This window comes from Salmo trutta, unplaced genomic scaffold (genome assembly GCF_901001165.1).
Source record: "Salmo trutta unplaced genomic scaffold, fSalTru1.1, whole genome shotgun sequence".
NCBI lineage: Eukaryota > Metazoa > Chordata > Actinopteri > Salmoniformes > Salmonidae > Salmo > Salmo trutta.
The window spans coordinates 16532-35427 of NW_021823408.1; the positions used below are offsets into that span (position 1 = coordinate 16532).

Below are 18896 nucleotides of genomic sequence, written 5' to 3' on the forward strand. Positions count from 1 at the left end.
TTGCTGCGGCCACAACGCAGAGTACTAACCACTACACGATCACGGCAAGCTAACAGAGATTGCTTGTAGAGCCTACTCATGCTCTGACAGAGAGTTGTACAAGCTGGATAACTCTTTTCATTTAGCACTCGAAATGAATAAACTGAAGAACCAGTTGAACTTCAGACAGTTGGTACGTTGTAATTCATTCAAAAAGTAATCTTTTTCCGTGAATTTGGAACATCTCAATTGCACCCTCCTCAAGTCTTCTCTCAACACTCCTAATTCTGTTAACCCATTGGTTGAGAAATGCAGAGTGCCCTCCACTCTGACCTTTTCCATCAATGTGTTCAATGACCTGCTTGAAAAGGCTCTGCTGAGATTCGAACTCAGGATCTCCTGTTTACTAGACAGGCGCTTTAACCAACTAAGCCACAGCGCCCATATACAACACATCTGATGCAGGTAAGGTCACCGCCACACGTATTTAAATCAAACCAGTCTCATTCATTTAACCCATATCTCTGTCTTGCAAAATCACATCACAAAACAGATGGTATTTACTAATATTGGAATCGATATGGACACCTTCAATTGTCTAGCAACAGGGTTTCTTATGCTATGTTTTGGGACCCAAAGTGGGCCTGAGTATGTGAGAGGTGGGCAGCGAGATATCAGTAAACATTTGAAGTCACATACTATTTCTTCTTAATTTGGGTCATTCGAGGACAGTACATTTTTCATTTGGGTCTTGAGCTGAATAAACTCAAGATCCTCTGACATGGATTCTTAAACTATGGTTTGGGACCCAAAGTGGGCATTGACATGTGATAGGTGTGTCGCGAGATATGAGTAAACATTCAGAATCATACACTATTTCTTCATCATTTTGGTCGTTTCGGGGAGTTTCTTAGCTCACAGAGTAAGTTTCAACTCAATCAAAATATAACCCTTTCAAAATGGCAACAAAGTGCCATGACCCGGATTCGAACCGGGGTTCCTGCAGCCACAACGCAGAGTACTAACCACTATACGATCACGGCAAGCTAACAGAGATTGCTTGTAGAGCCTACTCATGCTCTGACAGAGAGGTGTACAAGCTGGATAACTCTTTTCATTTAGCGCTCGAAATGAATAAACTGAAGAACCAGTTGAACTTCAGACAGTTGGTACGTTGTAATTCATTCAAAAAGTAATCTTTTTCCGTGAGTTTGGAATATCTCAATTGCACCCTCCTCAAGTCTTCTCTCAACACTCCTAATTCTGTTAACCCATTGGTTGAGAAATGCAGAGTGCCCTCCACTCTGACCTTTTCCATCAATGTGTTCAATGACCTGCTTGAAAAGGCTCTGCTGAGATTCGAACTCAGGATCTCCTGTTTACTAGACAGGCGCTTTAACCAACTAAGCCACAGCGCCCATAGACATCACATCTGATGCAGGTAAGGTCACCGCCACACGTATTTAAATCAAACCAGTCTCATTCATTTAACCCATATCTCTGTCTTGCAAAATCACATCACAAAACAGATGGTATTTACTAATTTTGGAATCGATATGGACACCTTCAATTGTCTAGCAACAGGGTTTCTTATGCTATGTTTTGGGACCCAAAGTGGGCCTGAGTATGTGAGAGGTGGGCAGCGAGATATCAGTAAACATTTGTAGTCACATACTATTTCTTCTTAATTTGGGTCATTCGAGGACAGTACATTTTTCATTTGGGTCTCGAGCTGAATAAACTCAAGATCCTCTGACATGGATTCTTAAACTATGGTTTGGGACCCAAAGTGGGCATTGACATGTGATAGGTGTGTCGCGAGATATGAGTAAACATTCAGAATCATACACTATTTCTTCATCATTTTGGTCGTTTCGGGGAGTTTCTTAGCTCACAGAGTAAGTTTCAACTCAATCAAAATATAACCCTTTCAAAATGGCAACAAAGTGCCGTGACCCGGATTCGAACCAGGGTTGCTGCAGCCACAACGCAGAGTACTAACCACTACACGATCACGGCAAGCTAACAGAGATTGCTTGTAGAGCCTACTCATGCTCTGACAGAGAGGTGTACAAGCTGGATAACTCTTTTCATTTAGCGCTCGAAATGAATAAACTGAAGAACCAGTTGAACTTCAGACAGTTGGTACGTTGTAATTCATTCAAAAAAGGTCTCTTTTTCCGTGAATTTGGAATATCTCAATTGCACCCTCCTCAAGTCTTCTCTCAACACTCCTAACTCTGTTAACCCATTGGTTGAGAAATGCAGAGTGCCCTCCACTCTGACCTTTTCCATCAATGAGTTCAATGATCTGCTTGAAATGGCTCTGCTGAGATTCGAACTCAGGATCTCCTGTTTACTAGACAGGCGCTTTAACCAACTAAGCCACAGCGCCCATAGACATCACATCTGATGCAGGTAAGGTCACCGCCACACGTATTTAAATCAAACCAGTCTCGTTCATTTAACCCATATCTCTGTCTTGCAAAATCACATCACAAAACAGATGTTATTTACTAATATTGGAATCGATATGGACACCTTCACCTTCAATTGTCTAGCAACAGGGTTTCTTATGCTATGTTTTGGGACCCAAAGTGGGCCTGAGTATGTGAGAGGTGGGCAGCGAGATATCAGTAAACATTTGTAGTCACATACTATTTCTTCTTAATTTGGGTCATTCGAGTACAGTACATTTTTCATTTGGGTCTCGAGCTGAATAAACTCAAGATCCTCTGACATGGATTCTTAAACTATGGTTTGGTACCCAAAGTGGGCATTGACATGTGATAGGTGTGTCGCGAGATATGAGTAAACATTCAGAATCATACACTATTTCTTCATCATTTTGGTCGTTTCGTGGAGTTTCTTAGCTCACAGAGTAAGTTTCAACTCAATCAAAATATAACCCTTTCAAAATGGCAACAAAGTGCAGTGACCTGGATTCGAACCGGGGTTGCTGCGGCCACAACGCAGAGTACTAACCACTATACGATCACGGCAAGCTAACAGAGATTGCTTGTAGAGCCTACTCATGCTCTGACAGAGAGGTGTACAAGCTGGATAACTCTTTTCATTTAGCGCTCGAAATGAATAAACTGAAGAACCAGTTGAACTTCAGACAGTTGGTACGTTGTAATTCATTCAAAAAGGTCTCTTTTTCCGTGAATTTGGAATATCTCAATTGCACCCTCCTCAAGTCTTCTCTCAACACTCCTAATTCTGTTAACCCATTGGTTGAGAAATGCAGAGTGCCCTCCACTCTGACCTTTTCCATCAATGTGTTCAATGACCTGCTTGAAAAGGCTCTGCTGAGATTCGAACTCAGGATCTCCTGTTTACTAGACAGGCGCTTTAACCAACTAAGCCACAGCGCCCATAGACATCACATCTGATGCAGGTAAGGTCACCGCCACACGTATTTAAATCAAACCAGTCTCATTCATTTAACCCATATCTCTGTCTTGCAAAATCACATCACAAAACAGATGGTATTTACTAATATTGGAATCGATATGGACACCTTCAATTGTCTAGCAACAGGGTTTCTTATGCTATGTTTTGGGACCCAAAGTGGGCCTGAGTATGTGAGAGGTGGGCAGCGAGATATCAGTAAACATTTGAAGTCACATACTATTTCTTCTTAATTTGGGTCATTCGAGGACAGTACATTTTTCATTTGGGTCTTGAGCTGAATAAACTCAAGATCCTCTGACATGGATCCTTAAACTACGGTATGGGACCCAAAGTGGGCATTGACATGTGATAGGTGTGTCGAGAAATATGAGTAAACATTCAGAATCATACACTATTTCTTCATCATTTTGGTCGTTTCGGGGAGTTTCTTAGCTCACAGAGTAAGTTTCAACTCAATCAAAATATAACCCTTTCAAAATGGCAACAAAGTGCCGTGACCCGGATTCGAACCGGGGTTGCTGCAGCCACAACGCAGAGTACTAACCACTATACGATCACGGCAAGCTAACAGAGAGTGCTTGTAGAGCCTACTCATGCTCTGACAGAGAGGTGTACAAGCTGGATAACTCTTTTCATTTAGCGCTCGAAATGAATAAACTGAAGAACCAGTTGAACTTCAGACAGTTGGTACGTTGTAATTCATTCAAAAAGTTCTCTTTTTCCGTGAATTTGGAATATCTCAATTGCACCCTCCTCAAGTCTTCTCTCAACACTCCTAATTCTGTTAACCCATTGGTTGAGAAATGCAGAGTGCCCTCCACTCTGACCTTTTCCATCAATGTGTTCAATGACCTGCTTGAAAAGGCTCTGCTGAGATTCGAACTCAGGATCTCCTGTTTACTAGACAGGCGCTTTAACCAACTAAGCCACAGCGCCCATAGACATCACATCTGATGCAGGTAAGGTCACCGCCACACGTATTTAAATCAAACCAGTCTCATTCATTTAACCCATATCTCTGTCTTGCAAAATCACATCACAAAACAGATGGTATTTACTAATATTGGAATCGATATGGACACCTTCAATTGTCTAGCAACAGGGTTTCTTATGCTATGTTTTGGGACCCAAAGTGGGCCTGAGTATGTGAGAGGTGGGCAGCGAGATATCAGTAAACATTTGAAGTCACATACTATTTCTTCTTAATTTGGGTCATTCGAGGACAGTACATTTTTCATTTGGGTCTTGAGCTGAATAAACTCAAGATCCTCTGACATGGATTCTTAAACTATGGTTTGGGACCCAAAGTGGGCATTGACATGTGATAGGTGTGTCGCGAGATATGAGTAAACATTCAGAATCATACACTATTTCTTCATCATTTTGGTCGTTTCGGGGAGTTTCTTAGCTCACAGAGTGAGTTTCAACTCAATCAAAATACAACCCTTTCAAAATGGCAACAAAGCACAGTGACCCAGATTCGAACCGGGGTTGCTGCGGCCACAACGCAGAGTACTAACCACTATACGATCACGGCAAGCTAACAGAGATTGCTTGTAGAGCCTACTCATGCTCTGACAGAGAGGTGTACAAGCTGGATAACTCTTTTCATTTAGCGCTCGAAATGAATAAACTGAAGAACCAGTTGAACTTCAGACAGTTGGTACGTTGTAATTCATTCAAAAAGTTCTCTTTTTCCGTGAATTTGGAATATCTCAATTGCACCCTCCTCAAGTCTTCTCTCAACACTCCTAATTCTGTTAACCCATTGGTTGAGAAATGCAGAGTGCCCTCCACTCTGACCTTTTCCATCAATGTGTTCAATGACCTGCTTGAAAAGGCTCTGCTGAGATTCGAACTCAGGATCTCCTGTTTACTAGACAGGCGCTTTAACCAACTAAGCCACAGCGCCCATAGACATCACATCTGATGCAGGTAAGGTCACCGCCACACGTATTTAAATCAAACCAGTCTCGTTCATTTAACCCATATCTCTGTCTTGCAAAATCACATCACAAAACAGATGGTATTTACTAATTTTGGAATCGATATGGACACCTTCAATTGTCTAGCAACAGGGTTTCTTATGCTATGTTTTGGGACCCAAAGTGGGCCTGAGTATGTGAGAGGTGGGCAGCGAGATATCAGTAAACATTTGTAGTCACATACTATTTCTTCTTAATTTGGGTCATTCGAGGACAGTACATTTTTCATTTGGGTCTCGAGCTGAATAAACTCAAGATCCTCTGACATGGATTCTTAAACTATGGTTTGGGACCCAAAGTGGGCATTGACATGTGATAGGTGTGTCGCGAGATATGAGTAAACATTCAGAATCATACACTATTTCTTCATCATTTTGGTCGTTTCGGGGAGTTTCTTAGCTCACAGAGTAAGTTTCAACTCAATCAAAATATAACCCTTTCAAAATGGCAATGAAGTGCCGTGACCCAGATTCGAACCGGGGTTGCTGCCGCCACAACGCAGAGTACTAACCACTATACGATCACGGCAAGCTAACAGAGATTGCTTGTAGAGCCTACTCATGCTCTGACAGAGAGGTGTACAAGCTGGATAACTCTTTTCATTTAGCGCTCGAAATGAATAAACTGAAGTACCAGTTGAACTTCAGACAGTTGGTACGTTGTAATTCATTCAAAAAGTTCTCTTTTTCCGTGAATTTGGAATATCTCAATTGCACCCTCCTCAAGTCTTCTCTCAACACTCCTAATTCTGTTAACCCATTGGTTGAGAAATGCAGAGTGCCCTCCACTCTGACCTTTTCCATCAATGTGTTCAATGACCTGCTTGAAAAGGCTCTGCTGAGATTCGAACTCAGGATCTCCTGTTTACTAGACAGGCGCTTTAACCAACTAAGCCACAGCGCCCATAGACATCACATCTGATGCAGGTAAGGTCACCGCCACACGTATTTAAATCAAACCAGTCTCAGTTCATTTAACCCATATCTCTGTCTTGCAAAATCACATCACAAAACAGATGGTATTTACTAATATTGGAATCGATATGGACACCTTCAATTGTCTAGCAACAGGGTTTCTTATGCTATGTTTTGGGACCCAAAGTGGGCCTGAGTATGTGAGAGGTGGGCAGCGAGATATCAGTAAACATTTGAAGTCACATACTATTTCTTCTTAATTTGGGTCATTCGAGGACAGTACATTTTTCATTTGGGTCTTGAGCTGAATAAACTCAAGATCCTCTGACATGGATTCTTAAACTATGGTTTGGGACCCAAAGTGGGCATTGACATGTGATAGGTGTGTCGCGAGATATGAGTAAACATTCAGAATCATACACTATTTCTTCATCATTTTGGTCGTTTCGGGGAGTTTCTTAGCTCACAGAGTAAGTTTCAACTCAATCAAAATATAACCCTTTCAAAATGGCAACAAAGTGCCGTGACCCGGATTCGAACCGGGGTTGCTGCGGCCACAACGCAGAGTACTAACCACTATACGATCACGGCAAGCTAACAGAGATTGCTTGTAGAGCCTACTCATGCTCTGACAGAGAGGTGTACAAGCTGGATAACTCTTTTCATTTAGCGCTCGAAATGAATAAACTGAAGAACCAGTTGAACTTCAGACAGTTGGTACGTTGTAATTCATTCAAAAAAGTTATCTTTTTCCGTGAATTTGGAATATCTCAATTGCACCCTCCTCAAGTCTTCTCTCAACACTCCTAATTCTGTTAACCCATTGGTTGAGAAATGCAGAGTGCCCTCCACTCTGACCTTTTCCATCAATGTGTTCAATGACCTGCTTGAAATGGCTCTGCTGAGATTCGAACTCAGGATCTCCTGTTTACTAGACAGGCGCTTTAACCAACTAAGCCACAGCGCCCATAGACATCACATCTGATGCAGGTAAGGTCACCGCCACACGTATTTAAATCAAACCAGTCTCATTCATTTAACCCATATCTCTGTCTTGCAAAATCACATCACAAAACAGATGGTATTTACTAATATTGGAATCGATATGGACACCTTCAATTGTCTAGCAACAGGGTTTCTTATGCTATGTTTTGGGACCCAAAGTGGGCCTGAGTATGTGAGAGGTAGGCAGCGAGATATCAGTAAACATTTGAAGTCACATACTATTTCTTCTTAATTTGGGTCATTCGAGGACAGTACATTTTTCATTTGGGTCTTGAGCTGAATAAACTCAAGATCCTCTGACATGGATTCTTAAACTATGGTTTGGGACCCAAAGTGGGCATTGACATGTGATAGGTGTGTAGCGAGATATGAGTAAACATTCAGAATCATACACTATTTCTTCATCATTTTGGTCGTTTCGGGGAGTTTCTTAGCTCACAGAGTAAGTTTCAACTCAATCAAAATATAACCCTTTCAAAATGGCAACAAAGTGCCGTGACCCGGATTCGAACCGGGGTTGCTGCGGCCACAACGCAGAGTACTAACCACTATACGATCACGGCAAGCTAACAGAGAGTGCTTGTAGAGCCTACTCATGCTCTGACAGAGAGGTGTACAAGCTGGATAACTCTTTTCATTTAGCGCTCGAAATGAATAAACTGAAGTACCAGTTGAACTTCAGACAGTTGGTACGTTGTAATTCATTCAAAAAGTTCTCTTTTTCCGTGAATTTGGAATATCTCAATTGCACCCTCCTCAGTCTTCTCTCAACACTCCTAATTCTGTTAACCCATTGGTTGAGAAATGCAGAGTGCCCTCCACTCTGACCTTTTCCATCAATGTGTTCAATGACCTGCTTGAAAAGGCTCTGCTGAGATTCGAACTCAGGATCTCCTGTTTACTAGACAGGCGCTTTAACCAACTAAGCCACAGCGCCCATAGACATCACATCTGATGCAGGTAAGGTCACCGCCACACGTATTTAAATCAAACCAGTCTCATTCATTTACCCATATCTCTGTCTTGAATCACATCACAAACAGTTGGTATTTACTAATTTTGGAATCGATATGGACCACCTTCAATTGTCTAGCAACAGGGTTTCTTATGCTTGTTTTGGGACCCAAAGTGGGCCTGAGTATGTGAGAGTAGGCAGCGAGATATCAAGTAAACATTTGAAGTCACATACTATTTCTTCGTAATTTGGGTCATTCGAGGACAGTACAATTTTTCATTTGGGTCTTGCGCTGAATAACTCAAGATCCTCTGACATGGATTCTAAACTATGGTTTTGGGACCCAAAGTGGGCATTGACATGTGATAGGTTGTGTAGCGAGATATGAGTAAACATTCAGAATCATCAGCTATTTCTTCATCATTTTGGTCGTTTCGGGGGAGGTTTCTTAGCTCACAGAGGTAAGTTTCAACTCAATCAAAGATAACCATTTCGAATTTTTTTGTCATATTTTGCGTCATGCTCGTGGCCGAGATTTAGCGTTGGGATAGTGTCTAGAACGCACGAACAAAACGTCGCTGTTTGGATATAACGATGGATTATTTGGGACCAAACCTACATTTGTTATTGAAGTAGAAGTCCTGGCAGTGTATTCTGATGAAGAACAAGCAAGGTAAGAACATTTTTCTTATAGGAAATGTGATTTTGGTGAAGGCTACACTGGGTGGGTGTCTAAATAGCTAGCCCTGTAACGCCGGGCTATGTACTTACATTATTGCAAAATGTGCTTCATCCGAAAAGCTATTTTAAAATCGGACATATCGAGTGCATAGAGGAGTTCTGTATCTATAATTCTTAAAATAATTGTTATGCTTTTTGTGAACGTTTATCGTGAGTAATTTAGTAAAATCACCGGAAGTGTTCGGTGGGAATGCTAGTTCTGAACGTCACATGCTAATGTAAAAAGCTGTTTTTTGATATAAATATGAGCTCGAATATAAACTGAAGTACCAGTTGAACTTCAGACAGTTGGTACGTTGTAATTCATTCAAAAAGTTCTCTTTTTCCGTGAATTTGGAATATCTCAATTGCACCCTCCTCAAGTCTTCTCTCAACACTCCTAATTCTGTTAACCCATTGGTTGAGAAATGCAGAGTGCCCTCCACTCTGACCTTTTCCATCAATGTGTTCAATGACCTGCTTGAAATGGCTCTGCTGAGATTCGAACTCAGGATCTCCTGTTTACTAAACAGGCGCTTTAACCAACTAAGCCACAGCGCCCATAGACATCACATCTGATGCAGGTAAGGTCACCGCCACACGTATTTAAATCAAACCAGTCTCATTCATTTAACCCATATCTCTGTCTTGCAAAATCACATCACAAAACAGATGGTATTTACTAATTTTGGAATCGATATGGACACCTTCAATTGTCTAGCAACAGGGTTTCTTATGCTATGTTTTGGGACCCAAAGTGGGCCTGAGTATGTGAGAGGTGGGCAGCGAGATATCAGTAAACATTTGAAGTCACATACTATTTCTTCTTAATTTGGGTCATTCGAGGACAGTACATTTTTCATTTGGGTCTTGAGCTGAATAAACTCAAGATCCTCTGACATGGATTCTTAAACTATGGTTTGGGACCCAAAGTGGGCATTGACATGTGATAGGTGTGTCGCGAGATATGAGTAAACATTCAGAATCATACACTATTTCTTCATCATTTTGGTCGTTTCGGGGAGTTTCTTAGCTCACAGAGTAAGTTTCAACTCAATCAAAATATAACCCTTTCAAAATGGCAACAAAGTGCCGTGACCCGGATTCGAACCAGGGTTGCTGCAGCCACAACGCAGAGTACTAACCACTATACGATCACGGCAAGCTAACAGAGAGTGCTTGTAGGAGCCTACTCATGCTCTGACAGAGAGGTGTACAAGCTGGATAACTCTTTTCATTTAGCGCTCGAAATGAATAAACTGAAGTACCAGTTGAACTTCAGACAGTTGGTACGTTGTAATTCATTCAAAAAGTTCTCTTTTTCCGTGAATTTGGAATATCTCAATTGCACCCTCCTCAAGTCTTCTCTCAACATTCCTAATTCTGTTAACCAATTGGTTGAGAAATGCAGAGTGCCCTCCACTTTGACCTTTTCCATCAATGTGTTCAATGACCTGCTTGAAAAGGCTCTGCTGAGATTCGAACTCAGGATCTCCTGTTTACTAGACAGGCGCTTTAACCAACTAAGCCACAGCGCCCATAGACATCACATCTGATGCAGGTAAGGTCACCGCCACACGTATTTAAATCAAACCAGTCTCATTCATTTAACCCATATCTCTGTCTTGCAAAATCACATCACAAAACAGATGGTATTTACTAATTTTGGAATCGATATGGACACCTTCAATTGTCTAGCAACAGGGTTTCTTATGCTATGTTTTGGGACCCAAAGTGGGCCTGAGTATGTGAGAGGTGGGCAGCGAGATATCAGTAAACATTTGTAGTCACATACTATTTCTTCTTAATTTGGGTCATTCGAGGACAGTACATTTTTCATTTGGGTCTCGAGCTGAATAAACTCAAGATCCTCTGACATGGATTCTTAAACTATGGTTTGGGACCCAAAGTGGGCATTGACATGTGATAGGTGTGTCGCGAGATATGAGTAAACATTCAGAATCATACACTATTTCTTCATCATTTTGGTCGTTTCGGGGAGTTTCTTAGCTCACAGAGTAAGTTTCAACTCAATCAAAATATAACCCTTTCAAAATGGCAACAAAGTGCCGTGACCCGGATTCGAACCAGGGTTGCTGCAGCCACAACGCAGAGTACTAACCACTATACGATCACGGCAAGCTAACAGAGATTGCTTGTAGAGCCTACTCATGCTCTGACAGAGAGGTGTACAAGCTGGATAACTCTTTTCATTTAGCGCTCGAAATGAATATACTGAAGAACCAGTTGAACTTCAGACAGTTGGTACGTTGTAATTCATTCAAAAAGTTCTCTTTTTCCGTGAATTTGGAATATCTCAATTGCACCCTCCTCAAGTCTTCTCTCAACACTCCTAATTCTGTTAACCCATTGGTTGAGAAATGCAGAGTGCCCTCCACTCTGACCTTTTCCATCAATGTGTTCAATGACCTGCTTGAAAAGGCTCTGCTGAGATTCGAACTCAGGATCTCCTGTTTACTAGACAGGCGCTTTAACCAACTAAGCCACAGCGCCCATAGACATCACATCTGATGCAGGTAAGGTCACCGCCACACGTATTTAAATCAAACCAGTCTCGTTCATTTAACCCATATCTCTGTCTTGCAAAATCACATCACAAAACAGATGGTATTTACTAATATTGGAATCGATATGGACACCTTCGTCAATTGTCTAGCAACAGGGTTTCTTATGCTATGTTTTGGGACGCAAAGTGGGCCTGAGTATGTGAGAGGTGGGCAGCGAGATATCAGTAAACATTTGTAGTCACATACTATTTCTTCTTAATTTGGGTCATTCGAGGACAGTACATTTTTCATTTGGGTCTCGAGCTGAATAAACTCAAGATCCTCTGACATGGATTCTTAAACTATGGTTTGGGACCCAAAGTGGGCATTGACATGTGATAGGTGTGTCGCGAGATATGAGTAAACATTCAGAATCATACACTATTTCTTCATCATTTTGGTCGTTTCGGGGAGTTTCTTAGCTCACAGAGTAAGTTTCAACTCAATCAAAATATAACCCTTTCAAAATGGCAACAAAGTGCCGTGACCCGGATTCGAACCGGGGTTGCTGCAGCCACAACGCAGAGTACTAACCACTATACGATCACGGCAAGCTAACAGAGATTGCTTGTAGAGCCTACTCATGCTCTGACAGAGAGGTGTACAAGCTGGATAACTCTTTTCATTTAGCGCTCGAAATGAATATACTGAAGAACCAGTTGAACTTCAGACAGTTGGTACGTTGTAATTCATTCAAAAAGTTCTCTTTTTCCGTGAATTTGGAATATCTCAATTGCACCCTCCTCAAGTCTTCTCTCAACACTCCTAATTCTGTTAACCCATTGGTTGAGAAATGCAGAGTGCCCTCCACTCTGACCTTTTCCATCAATGTGTTCAATGACCTGCTTGAAAAGGCTCTGCTGAGATTCGAACTCAGGATCTCCTGTTTACTAGACAGGCGCTTTAACCAACTAAGCCACAGCGCCCATAGACATCACATCTGATGCAGGTAAGGTCACCGCCACACGTATTTATATCAAACCAGTCTCATTCATTTAACCCATATCTCTGTCTTGCAAAATCACATCACAAAACAGATGGTATTTACTAATTTTGGAATCGATATGGACACCTTCAATTGTCTAGCAACAGGGTTTCTTATGCTATGTTTTGGGACCCAAAGTGGGCCTGAGTATGTGAGAGGTGGGCAGCGAGATATCAGTAAACATTTGAAGTCACATACTATTTCTTCTTAATTTGGGTCATTCGAGGACAGTACATTTTTCATTTGGGTCTTGAGCTGAATAAACTCAAGATCCTCTGACATGGATTCTTAAACTATGGTTTGGGACCCAAAGTGGGCATTGACATGTGATAGGTGTGTCGCGAGATATGAGTAAACATTCAGAATCATACACTATTTCTTCATCATTTTGGTCGTTTCGGGGAGTTTCTTAGCTCACAGAGTAAGTTTCAACTCAATCAAAATATAACCCTTTCAAAATGGCAACAAAGTGCCGTGACCCGGATTCGAACCGGGGTTGCTGCGGCCACAACGCAGAGTACTAACCACTATACGATCACGGCAAGCTAACAGAGAGTGCTTGTGGAGCCTACTCATGCTCTGACAGAGAGGTGTACAAGCTGGATAACTCTTTTCATTTAGCGCTCGAAATGAATATACTGAAGAACCAGTTGAACTTCAGACAGTTGGTACGTTGTAATTCATTCAAAAAGTTCTCTTTTTCCGTGAATTTGGAATATCTCAATTGCACCCTCCTCAAGTCTTCTCTCAACACTCCTAATTCTGTTAACCCATTGGTTGAGAAATGCAGAGTGCCCTCCACTCTGACCTTTTCCATCAATGTGTTCAATGACCTGCTTGAAAAGGCTCTGCTGAGATTCGAACTCAGGATCTCCTGTTTACTAGACAGGCGCTTTAACCAACTAAGCCACAGCGCCCATAGACATCACATCTGATGCAGGTAAGGTCACCGCCACACGTATTTATATCAAACCAGTCTCATTCATTTAACCCATATCTCTGTCTTGCAAAATCACATCACAAAACAGATGGTATTTACTAATATTGGAATCGATATGGACACCTTCAATTGTCTAGCAACAGGGTTTCTTATGCTATGTTTTGGGACCCAAAGTGGGCCTGAGTATGTGAGAGGTAGGCAGCGAGATATCAGTAAACATTTGAAGTCACATACTATTTCTTCTTAATTTGGGTCATTCGAGGACAGTACATTTTTCATTTGGGTCTTGAGCTGAATAAACTCAAGATCCTCTGACATGGATTCTTAAACTATGGTTTGGGACCCAAAGTGGGCATTGACATGTGATAGGTGTGTAGCGAGATATGAGTAAACATTCAGAATCATACACTATTTCTTCATCATTTTGGTCGTTTCGGGGAGTTTCTTAGCTCACAGAGTAAGTTTCAACTCAATCAAAATATAACCCTTTCAAAATGGCAACAAAGTGCCGTGACCCGGATTCGAACCGGGGTTGCTGCGGCCACAACGCAGAGTACTAACCACTATACGATCACGGCAAGCTAACAGAGAGTGCTTGTAGAGCCTACTCATGCTCTGACAGAGAGGTGTACAAGCTGGATAACTCTTTTCATTTAGCGCTCGAAATGAATATACTGAAGAACCAGTTGAACTTCAGACAGTTGGTACGTTGTAATTCATTCAAAAAGTTCTCTTTTTCCGTGAATTTGGAATATCTCAATTGCACCCTCCTCAAGTCTTCTCTCAACACTCCTAATTCTGTTAACCCATTGGTTGAGAAATGCAGAGTGCCCTCCACTCTGACCTTTTCCATCAATGTGTTCAATGACCTGCTTGAAAAGGCTCTGCTGAGATTCGAACTCAGGATCTCCTGTTTACTAGACAGGCGCTTTAACCAACTAAGCCACAGCGCCCATAGACATCACATCTGATGCAGGTAAGGTCACCGCCACACGTATTTAAATCAAACCAGTCTCGTTCATTTAACCCATATCTCTGTCTTGCAAAATCACATCACAAAACAGATGGTATTTACTAATTTGGAATCGATATGGACACCTTCAATTGTCTAGCAACAGGGTTTCTTATGCTATGTTTTGGGACCCAAAGTGGGCCTGAGTATGTGAGAGGTGGGCAGCGAGATATCAGTAAACATTTGTAAGTCACATACTATTTCTTCTTAATTTGGGTCATTCGAGGACAGTACATTTTTCATTTGGGTCTCGAGCTGAATAAACTCAAGATCCTCTGACATGGATTCTTAAACTATGGTTTGGGACCCAAAGTGGGCATTGACATGTGATAGGTGTGTCGCGAGATATGAGTAAACATTCAGAATCATACACTATTTCTTCATCATTTTGGTCGTTTCGGGGAGTTTCTTAGCTCACAGAGTAAGTTTCAACTCAATCAAAATATAACCCTTTCAAAATGGCAACAAAGTGCCGTGACCCGGATTCGAACCGGGGTTGCTGCGGCCACAACGCAGAGTACTAACCACTATACGATCACGGCAAGCTAACAGAGATTGCTTGTAGAGCCTACTCATGCTCTGACAGAGAGGTGTACAAGCTGGATAACTCTTTTCATTTAGCGCTCGAAATGAATAAACTGAAGAACCAGTTGAACTTCAGACAGTTGGTACGTTGTAATTCATTCAAAAAGTTCTCTTTTTCCGTGAATTTGGAATATTCTGTTAACCCATTGGTTGAGAAATGCAGAGTGCCCTCCACTCTGACCTTTTCCATCAATGTGTTCAATGACCTGCTTGAAAAGGCTCTGCTGAGATTCGAACTCAGGATCTCCTGTTTACTAGACAGGCGCTTTAACCAACTAAGCCACAGCGCCCATAGACATCACATCTGATGCAGGTAAGGTCACCGCCACACGTATTTAAATCAAACCAGTCTCGTTCATTTAACCCATATCTCTGTCTTGCAAAATCACATCACAAAACAGATGGTATTTACTAATATTGGAATCGATATGGACACCTTCAATTGTCTAGCAACAGGGTTTCTTATGCTATGTTTTGGGACCCAAAGTGGGCCTGAGTATGTGAGAGGTGGGCAGCGAGATATCAGTAAACATTTGAAGTCACATACTATTTCTTCTTAATTTGGGTCATTCGAGGACAGTACATTTTTCATTTGGGTCTTGAGCTGAATAAACTCAAGATCCTCTGACATGGATTCTTAAACTATGGTTTGGGACCCAAAGTGGGCATTGACATGTGATAGGTGTGTCGCGAGATATGAGTAAACATTCAGAATCATACACTATTTCTTCATCATTTTGGTCGTTTCGGGGAGTTTCTTAGCTCACAGAGTAAGTTTCAACTCAATCAAAATATAACCCTTTCAAAATGGCAACAAAGTGCCGTGACCCGGATTCGAACCGGGGTTGCTGCGGCCACAACGCAGAGTACTAACCACTATACGATCACGGCAAGCTAACAGAGAGTGCTTGTGGAGCCTACTCATGCTCTGACAGAGAGGTGTACAAGCTGGATAACTCTTTTCATTTAGCGCTCGAAATGAATAAACTGAAGTACCAGTTGAACTTCAGACAGTTGGTACGTTGTAATTCATTCAAAAAGTTCTCTTTTTCCGTGAATTTGGAATATCTCAATTGCACCCTCCTCAAGTCTTCTCTCAACACTCCTAATTCTGTTAACCCATTGGTTGAGAAATGCAGAGTGCCCTCCACTCTGACCTTTTCCATCAATGTGTTCAGTGACCTGCTTGAAATGGCTCTGCTGAGATTCGAACTCAGGATCTCCTGTTTACTAGACAGGCGCTTTAACCAACTAAGCCACAGCGCCCATACACATCACATCTGATGCAGGTAAGGTCACCGCCACACGTATTTAAATCAAACCAGTCTCATTCATTTAACCCATATCTCTGTCTTGCAAAATCACATCACAAAACAGATGGTATTTACTAATATTGGAATCGATATGGACACCTTCAATTGTCTAGCAACAGGGTTTCTTATGCTATGTTTTGGGACCCAAAGTGGGCCTGATTATGTGAGAGGTGGGCAGCGAGATATCAGTAAACATTTGAAGTCACATACTATTTCTTCTTCATTTGGGTCATTCGAGGACAGTACATTTTTCATTTGGGTCTTGAGCTGAATAAACTCAAGATCCTCTGACATGGATTCTTAAACTATGGTTTGGGACCCAAAGTGGGCATTGACATGTGATAGGTGTGTCGCGATATATGAGTAAACATTCAGAATCATACACTATTTCTTCATCATTTTGGTCGTTTCGGGGAGTTTCTTAGCTCACAGAGTAAGTTTCAACTCAATCAAAATATAACCCTTTCAAAATGGCAACAAAGTGCCGTGACCCGGATTCGAACCGGGGTTCCTGCGGCCACAACGCAGAGTACTAACCACTATACGATAACGGCAAGCTAACAGAGAGTGCTGGTAGAGCCTACTCATGCTCTGACAGAGAGGTGTACAAGCTGGATAACTCTTTTCATTTAGCGCTCGAAATGAATATACTGAAGAACCAGTTGAACTTCAGACAGTTGGTACGTTGTAATTCATTCAAAAAGTTCTCTTTTTCCGTGAATTTGGAATATCTCAATTGCACCCTCCTCAAGTCTTCTCTCAACACTCCTAATTCTGTTAACCCATTGGTTGAGAAATGCAGAGTGCCCTCCACTCTGACCTTTTCCATCAATGTGTTCAATGACCTGCTTGAAATGGCTCTGCTGAGATTCGAACTCAGGATCTCCTGTTTACTAGACAGGCGCTTTAACCAACTAAGCCACAGCGCCCATAGACATCACATCTGATGCAGGTAAGGTCACCGCCACACGTATTTAAATCAAACCAGTCTCATTCATTTAACCCATATCTCTGTCTTGCAAAATCACATCACAAAACAGATGGTATTTACTAATATTGGAATCGATATGGACACCTTCAATTGTCTAGCAACAGGGTTTCTTATGCTATGTTTTGGGACCCAAAGTGGGCCTGAGTATGTGAGAGGTGGGCAGCGAGATATCAGTAAACATTTGTTAGTCACATACTATTTCTTCTTAATTTGGGTCATTCGAGGACAGTACATTTTTCATTTGGGTCTCGAGCTGAATAAACTCAAGATCCTCTGACATGGATTCTTAAACTATGGTTTGGGACCCAAAGTGGGCATTGACATGTGATAGGTGTGTCGCGAGATATGAGTAAACATTCAGAATCATACACTATTTCTTCATCATTTTGGTCGTTTCGGGGAGTTTCTTAGCTCACAGAGTAAGTTTCAACTCAATCAAAATATAACCCTTTCAAAATGGCAACAAAGTGCCGTGACCCGGATTCGAACCGGGGTTGCTGCGGCCACAACGCAGAGTACTAACCACTATACGATCACGGCAAGCTAACAGAGAGTGCTTGTGGAGCCTACTCATGCTCTGACAGAGAGGTGTACAAGCTGGATAACTCTTTTCATTTAGCGCTCGAAATGAATATACTGAAGTAACCAGTTGAACTTCAGACAGTTGGTACGTTGTAATTCATTCAAAAAGTTCTCTTTTTCCGTGAATTTGGAATATCTCAATTGCACCCTCCTCAAGTCTTCTCTCAACACTCCTAATTCTGTTAACCCATTGGTTGAGAAATGCAGAGTGCCCTCCACTCTGACCTTTTCCATCAATGTGTTCAATGACCTGCTTGAAAAGGCTCTGCTGAGATTCGAACTCAGGATCTCCTGTTTACTAGACAGGCGCTTTAACCAACTAAGCCACAGCGCCCATAGACATCACATCTGATGCAGGTAAGGTCACCGCCACACGTATTTAAATCAAACCAGTCTCGTTCATTTAACCCATATCTCTGTCTTGCAAAATCACATCACAAAACAGATGGTATTTACTAATATTGGAATCGATATGGACACCTTCAATTGTCTAGCAACAGGGTTTCTTATGCTATGTTTTGGGACCCAAAGTGGGCCTGAGTATGTGAGAGGTGGGCAGCGAGATATCAGTAAACATTTGAAGTCACATACTATTTCTTCTTAATTTGGGTCATTCGAGGACAGTACATTTTTCATTTGGGTCTTCGAGCTGAATAAACTCAAGATCCTCTGACATGGATTCTTAAACTATGGTTTGGGACCCAAAGTGGGCATTGACATGTGATAGGTGTGTCGTGAGATATGAGTAAACATTCAGAATCATACACTATTTCTTCATCATTTTGGTCGTTTCGGGGAGTTTCTTAGCTCACAGAGTAAGTTTCAACTCAATCAAAATATAACCCTTTCAAAATGGCAACAAAGTGCCGTGACCCGGATTCGAACCGGGGTTGCTGCGGCCACAACGCAGAGTACTAACCACTATACGATCACGGCAAGCTAACAG

The 18896-nt window shown here is 41.8% G+C and overlaps 34 non-coding genes across 34 annotated transcripts; all 34 read right to left on the bottom strand.

The window, feature by feature from the left end:
- Nucleotides 1–347: 347 nt before the first annotated feature.
- On the bottom strand, nt 348–421 carry trnat-agu (transfer RNA threonine (anticodon AGU)). Its single transcript has one exon. It is a non-coding gene; the product is annotated as a tRNA-Thr (tRNA).
- A 529-nt stretch (nt 422–950) lies between these two features.
- Nucleotides 951–1022, bottom strand: trnah-gug (transfer RNA histidin (anticodon GUG)). The gene has a single exon. It is a non-coding gene; the product is annotated as a tRNA-His (tRNA).
- A 301-nt stretch (nt 1023–1323) lies between these two features.
- trnat-agu (transfer RNA threonine (anticodon AGU)) lies at nt 1324–1397 on the bottom strand. The gene has a single exon. It is a non-coding gene; the product is annotated as a tRNA-Thr (tRNA).
- A 529-nt stretch (nt 1398–1926) lies between these two features.
- Nucleotides 1927–1998, bottom strand: trnah-gug (transfer RNA histidin (anticodon GUG)). The gene has a single exon. It is a non-coding gene; the product is annotated as a tRNA-His (tRNA).
- Nucleotides 1999–2300: 302 nt separating this feature from the next.
- On the bottom strand, nt 2301–2374 carry trnat-agu (transfer RNA threonine (anticodon AGU)). Its single transcript has one exon. It is a non-coding gene; the product is annotated as a tRNA-Thr (tRNA).
- A 908-nt stretch (nt 2375–3282) lies between these two features.
- trnat-agu (transfer RNA threonine (anticodon AGU)) lies at nt 3283–3356 on the bottom strand. The gene has a single exon. It is a non-coding gene; the product is annotated as a tRNA-Thr (tRNA).
- A 529-nt stretch (nt 3357–3885) lies between these two features.
- trnah-gug (transfer RNA histidin (anticodon GUG)) lies at nt 3886–3957 on the bottom strand. The gene has a single exon. It is a non-coding gene; the product is annotated as a tRNA-His (tRNA).
- Nucleotides 3958–4258: 301 nt separating this feature from the next.
- trnat-agu (transfer RNA threonine (anticodon AGU)) lies at nt 4259–4332 on the bottom strand. The gene has a single exon. It is a non-coding gene; the product is annotated as a tRNA-Thr (tRNA).
- Nucleotides 4333–5234: 902 nt separating this feature from the next.
- Nucleotides 5235–5308, bottom strand: trnat-agu (transfer RNA threonine (anticodon AGU)). Its single transcript has one exon. It is a non-coding gene; the product is annotated as a tRNA-Thr (tRNA).
- A 902-nt stretch (nt 5309–6210) lies between these two features.
- On the bottom strand, nt 6211–6284 carry trnat-agu (transfer RNA threonine (anticodon AGU)). Its single transcript has one exon. It is a non-coding gene; the product is annotated as a tRNA-Thr (tRNA).
- Nucleotides 6285–6814: 530 nt separating this feature from the next.
- trnah-gug (transfer RNA histidin (anticodon GUG)) lies at nt 6815–6886 on the bottom strand. Its single transcript has one exon. It is a non-coding gene; the product is annotated as a tRNA-His (tRNA).
- A 302-nt stretch (nt 6887–7188) lies between these two features.
- Nucleotides 7189–7262, bottom strand: trnat-agu (transfer RNA threonine (anticodon AGU)). Its single transcript has one exon. It is a non-coding gene; the product is annotated as a tRNA-Thr (tRNA).
- Nucleotides 7263–7791: 529 nt separating this feature from the next.
- On the bottom strand, nt 7792–7863 carry trnah-gug (transfer RNA histidin (anticodon GUG)). The gene has a single exon. It is a non-coding gene; the product is annotated as a tRNA-His (tRNA).
- A 300-nt stretch (nt 7864–8163) lies between these two features.
- On the bottom strand, nt 8164–8237 carry trnat-agu (transfer RNA threonine (anticodon AGU)). The gene has a single exon. It is a non-coding gene; the product is annotated as a tRNA-Thr (tRNA).
- Nucleotides 8238–9462: 1225 nt separating this feature from the next.
- trnat-agu (transfer RNA threonine (anticodon AGU)) lies at nt 9463–9536 on the bottom strand. The gene has a single exon. It is a non-coding gene; the product is annotated as a tRNA-Thr (tRNA).
- Nucleotides 9537–10065: 529 nt separating this feature from the next.
- Nucleotides 10066–10137, bottom strand: trnah-gug (transfer RNA histidin (anticodon GUG)). Its single transcript has one exon. It is a non-coding gene; the product is annotated as a tRNA-His (tRNA).
- A 302-nt stretch (nt 10138–10439) lies between these two features.
- On the bottom strand, nt 10440–10513 carry trnat-agu (transfer RNA threonine (anticodon AGU)). The gene has a single exon. It is a non-coding gene; the product is annotated as a tRNA-Thr (tRNA).
- Nucleotides 10514–11042: 529 nt separating this feature from the next.
- Nucleotides 11043–11114, bottom strand: trnah-gug (transfer RNA histidin (anticodon GUG)). The gene has a single exon. It is a non-coding gene; the product is annotated as a tRNA-His (tRNA).
- Nucleotides 11115–11415: 301 nt separating this feature from the next.
- trnat-agu (transfer RNA threonine (anticodon AGU)) lies at nt 11416–11489 on the bottom strand. Its single transcript has one exon. It is a non-coding gene; the product is annotated as a tRNA-Thr (tRNA).
- A 532-nt stretch (nt 11490–12021) lies between these two features.
- On the bottom strand, nt 12022–12093 carry trnah-gug (transfer RNA histidin (anticodon GUG)). The gene has a single exon. It is a non-coding gene; the product is annotated as a tRNA-His (tRNA).
- Nucleotides 12094–12394: 301 nt separating this feature from the next.
- Nucleotides 12395–12468, bottom strand: trnat-agu (transfer RNA threonine (anticodon AGU)). The gene has a single exon. It is a non-coding gene; the product is annotated as a tRNA-Thr (tRNA).
- Nucleotides 12469–12997: 529 nt separating this feature from the next.
- Nucleotides 12998–13069, bottom strand: trnah-gug (transfer RNA histidin (anticodon GUG)). Its single transcript has one exon. It is a non-coding gene; the product is annotated as a tRNA-His (tRNA).
- A 301-nt stretch (nt 13070–13370) lies between these two features.
- trnat-agu (transfer RNA threonine (anticodon AGU)) lies at nt 13371–13444 on the bottom strand. The gene has a single exon. It is a non-coding gene; the product is annotated as a tRNA-Thr (tRNA).
- A 529-nt stretch (nt 13445–13973) lies between these two features.
- trnah-gug (transfer RNA histidin (anticodon GUG)) lies at nt 13974–14045 on the bottom strand. Its single transcript has one exon. It is a non-coding gene; the product is annotated as a tRNA-His (tRNA).
- Nucleotides 14046–14346: 301 nt separating this feature from the next.
- Nucleotides 14347–14420, bottom strand: trnat-agu (transfer RNA threonine (anticodon AGU)). Its single transcript has one exon. It is a non-coding gene; the product is annotated as a tRNA-Thr (tRNA).
- A 529-nt stretch (nt 14421–14949) lies between these two features.
- trnah-gug (transfer RNA histidin (anticodon GUG)) lies at nt 14950–15021 on the bottom strand. Its single transcript has one exon. It is a non-coding gene; the product is annotated as a tRNA-His (tRNA).
- Nucleotides 15022–15280: 259 nt separating this feature from the next.
- trnat-agu (transfer RNA threonine (anticodon AGU)) lies at nt 15281–15354 on the bottom strand. The gene has a single exon. It is a non-coding gene; the product is annotated as a tRNA-Thr (tRNA).
- A 529-nt stretch (nt 15355–15883) lies between these two features.
- trnah-gug (transfer RNA histidin (anticodon GUG)) lies at nt 15884–15955 on the bottom strand. Its single transcript has one exon. It is a non-coding gene; the product is annotated as a tRNA-His (tRNA).
- Nucleotides 15956–16256: 301 nt separating this feature from the next.
- Nucleotides 16257–16330, bottom strand: trnat-agu (transfer RNA threonine (anticodon AGU)). Its single transcript has one exon. It is a non-coding gene; the product is annotated as a tRNA-Thr (tRNA).
- A 529-nt stretch (nt 16331–16859) lies between these two features.
- Nucleotides 16860–16931, bottom strand: trnah-gug (transfer RNA histidin (anticodon GUG)). The gene has a single exon. It is a non-coding gene; the product is annotated as a tRNA-His (tRNA).
- Nucleotides 16932–17232: 301 nt separating this feature from the next.
- trnat-agu (transfer RNA threonine (anticodon AGU)) lies at nt 17233–17306 on the bottom strand. The gene has a single exon. It is a non-coding gene; the product is annotated as a tRNA-Thr (tRNA).
- A 530-nt stretch (nt 17307–17836) lies between these two features.
- trnah-gug (transfer RNA histidin (anticodon GUG)) lies at nt 17837–17908 on the bottom strand. The gene has a single exon. It is a non-coding gene; the product is annotated as a tRNA-His (tRNA).
- A 302-nt stretch (nt 17909–18210) lies between these two features.
- trnat-agu (transfer RNA threonine (anticodon AGU)) lies at nt 18211–18284 on the bottom strand. Its single transcript has one exon. It is a non-coding gene; the product is annotated as a tRNA-Thr (tRNA).
- Nucleotides 18285–18814: 530 nt separating this feature from the next.
- On the bottom strand, nt 18815–18886 carry trnah-gug (transfer RNA histidin (anticodon GUG)). The gene has a single exon. It is a non-coding gene; the product is annotated as a tRNA-His (tRNA).
- Between the last annotated feature and the right edge of the window lie 10 nt (nt 18887–18896).